Source organism: Impatiens glandulifera, chromosome 1 (assembly GCF_907164915.1).
Source record: "Impatiens glandulifera chromosome 1, dImpGla2.1, whole genome shotgun sequence".
Lineage (NCBI taxonomy): Eukaryota > Viridiplantae > Streptophyta > Magnoliopsida > Ericales > Balsaminaceae > Impatiens > Impatiens glandulifera.
The window spans coordinates 42,865,774-42,869,174 of NC_061862.1; the positions used below are offsets into that span (position 1 = coordinate 42,865,774).

General features: G+C 29.1%; 1 long non-coding RNA gene across 6 annotated transcripts; it reads right to left on the minus strand.

The window, feature by feature from the left end:
* Window positions 1–494: 494 nt before the first annotated feature.
* Window positions 495–3,401, minus strand: LOC124921963. 6 transcript variants are annotated; one of them, XR_007097747.1, is made up of 8 exons: window positions 2,980–3,401; window positions 2,783–2,858; window positions 2,378–2,506; window positions 2,241–2,287; window positions 2,037–2,150; window positions 1,319–1,372; window positions 1,143–1,235; window positions 495–631 (listed from the first exon to the last, which is right to left on the minus strand). It is a non-coding gene; the product is annotated as an uncharacterized LOC124921963 (long non-coding RNA). The 6 variants fall into 6 exon arrangements; XR_007097746.1 differs by having other exon boundaries at window positions 1,143–1,246; XR_007097748.1 differs by lacking the exon at window positions 1,319–1,372 and having other exon boundaries at window positions 1,143–1,246; window positions 2,378–2,490.

A 3,401-nucleotide genomic window follows, 5' to 3' on the forward strand; every position in this document is an offset into this window, starting at 1 on the left:
ATTTATTGACGGAATTTCTGACGAATATATAATTTGCGACGGTTTTTACATGTAAATAATTGTTTTGCAAATATGAGTGTCTCTAATACCCTACGGATAAATATTTAGTCCAAAAAATATTGGCGACAGTGTTTGCGACGCTATATTGGCAATGAGACTTGCGACACTATTTGATGAAATAGTTAGTTTTTCTAATTTTTTTCAACATTTATTTCTACTGCTCATCCCAACTTATTTATGGGAATATCCGTTGGAATTTTTATTTTTTAAACTATTTTATAATTTAATTTATTTACCTAAATTATTATATTATATTTAAATAAATTATATTAAAACTAAATATAAAACAAAATAATATAATCAATTTTTTATTGTCACAAAATACATTTAAAATATACCTAAAACAAAATAACATAATCCATTATCACAAAATAAATTCAAATTAAACTTTAAACAAAAGTTATTAAAATTAAAACATATTTTATATATTAAATGATATTCCTGAAATTACGGTTAATTATACTAACACAATCAATAAATAAATTAATTTTTTAAGCAACGAATATATCAAAACGTCTCAACAAAGCTTCGATCTTCAAACACATCAACGACGAAAGAACAAAACTCGAAACTGCAATCAATTTAAATCAAATTCAAAATTAATTATAAAGACTTTTATATTAAATTCAAATCAACACCAATTAACATTACTTAATAGCAATAATAAATAACTAGTGCATAAATAATAACAAAATTTTAACTATAATTTCAAATAACTTGACAATAACGTAACATATAATTAGTAGAATTGATATTCATACCTTATCATGTACTTGGCTTTTTAAAGATAAAATATTATAACATCCGATTATGCAATTGAATAAAGAGATTTCTACGAAGAGCAATAGAATAAGATAGAAGCACACTTAAGTAACATGAAAATCATGTCCTCTTTAATTACTCGTTTATCTTTTTTATATGAGCTTCTGCTTTCAAAATCCTATCAACCTAACTCCCAGAGAACTTTTGCCTCAAAATTTCCATATTTTCATTTTTTTTTGACAAATCAACAATTGTTTTGATAAATTCTATATCATAAAATATAAATTAAAGACTATAAAAGTTCTTGGAAGAAATGATACCAACCAATTCTTTAAACAATGGTTCTGGTTTTTTAATTTTGTGAATCTTGAGAATAAGTTGCCTTCTCCTCTCTAAACATGTAGTGTCCTGATCTGAATTGAACCTACGAAGATCAATGGCAGTATATAACTGATTTTATTACAATACAATTAAGTAGAGAGATTGTCTATAATACTTTCACAATAGCAAGAGTTTGTTCAAGTTACTGAATTTGAATCCACTGTTCCATCTGCAACAAGGTGGTACAACACATGATAAATAAAACTAAAGTAAAATAAGAACAAGGATGTGATAGAAATTCCAAGGATGTAAACCTTAACCAGATAAGATTTGGAGTATATGTTAGTTAATACTATATTTTTTTTTTCTAGGTGATCTAATCCATTTCTATTATCATGCATAAATATATCCCCATTTAGAAACACTTTTCACATTTGGAAACAAAATTTATTCAAACACCAATTCAAAAATTTAAGACTTCATTATCATTGATATGCTATTCAAATATGTGTAAGAGTAGAACTAATTGAATCATCAAATAATGAAGTGATGTATCTTGATTGAGGGGATTATGAATAAAAATGCAAGGAAGAGTTTAAACGTCTCTCACTTCAGAGGAATATACGACAAGAGATAAATAAAGGATCCCTACCAACTGCATATAATGAGACTGGAAACCGATTATGTTATGAAGTAGAATCTCTATTAATACATGAAGCGCATTCATGTTTTCAAACCTTTTGTCTGTAATGGCTAGTTTGCTTAAGAGGAAATGGCCAATTATTCAAGTTTTCTTCATGTACACATACACACAACCTCAATAAAAAGACATCTCCAATCAAGAACATAGTATAGTTTAAGAAAAAAGAATAAAAATGATATAAATCTCAAACCTTCTGAACTTGGGAAACAACAATGTTTAGATTTTCCTTGTTATCTTTTGCTTTAGACTCCAGAATGTTAACATTAAAGTTGCTTCTTCTCATAGTAGCCCAAAGAAATCGAACCTAAACTAGTAATAATGTTATAACGTGAACAATCAAATCAACAAAATTTTAAGTAAAAGAAATGTAGAAGACATCATCAAAATTAAACACCTCTTCTTTCAAGTGCATAATATGTTCACTGCCTGTAAGGATTCTCCCTAAAATAATGAACAAATATAAAAGATTTGTAGAAGTTATATTATACAAATAAAATAGATAAGATACATCATTAACAGATGAAAACAGACCTTCAACTTAGATGCAATAGTTTGTAGGCTGCTTATCTCACTGGCCATCTCATCGAGTCATTTTTAGATTCTTTGACGAGAGAAGTTTTTGCATTGATGTCACAGATTGTTCCCTAGAGAATGGATTCACTATATTTAATCAAATGAGTCTTTATGAAATGAAAGGAAATAACCAAAAACACAGATGACTGGTGCAACAATTTTTCAGGAATTAATAAATGAAACTTGCTAAATACAATTCCACTCAACTGTTAGAATTCACTACATTAAGGTAAAATTCAGCATCGATTCAACGAAATTTTACAAATTTCACACATTATTTGATTAACTAGATTGACATTAAAACACGTTCAAAGATCCTTGATTCATTCAATTAAACTCAGTCATAGAGGAAACACAACTTACCATACAACTTGAAAAACTAAGTTGAAATAGAAGAAATCATGAATCCTCGCTGGCTAGAAGCATATGAAGGACAAATCTGTATGTAGAAAGAGGCATAGAATGAGAGAAGGGAAATAAGACAAGATTTCAGTGAATAGGAGAAGTTAATTAGAAGACGGGAGAGGTTCTGCCCAATGAAATCTATGCAGAAATAATACCAATTGCATAGATGATACCAATGATACAGAGGAGGAGATTTTGGAAATTTCATTGAATCTTTCCTGAAATCAGATTCTCTCCTGTCCGCAGATGTGAAATTGGCTCTTCTGTATCATATACATTCAGATTCTAACAAACAGGCGAATGAGGACCTCACTTGAAATTTTCATTTACATGGAATGCTTTTCTGCAACAAGAGATAAGATGCAAATAAAATCGGCACAAGAAATGTATTATCACTTGAGATCCGTAGAACTGTATTGTGCGGCAGATCCAATACCGAATTCTCCTCTTGTATCGGCCTCGAACTTGTTTAGGTCTGCGATGGAAGACATATCATTGTGGCTAACTAATCGTTGATATATTCGAATTCCATTACTACTACTCTGAATTCTCTCTTCTTTCCTTTCCATATGGGAAA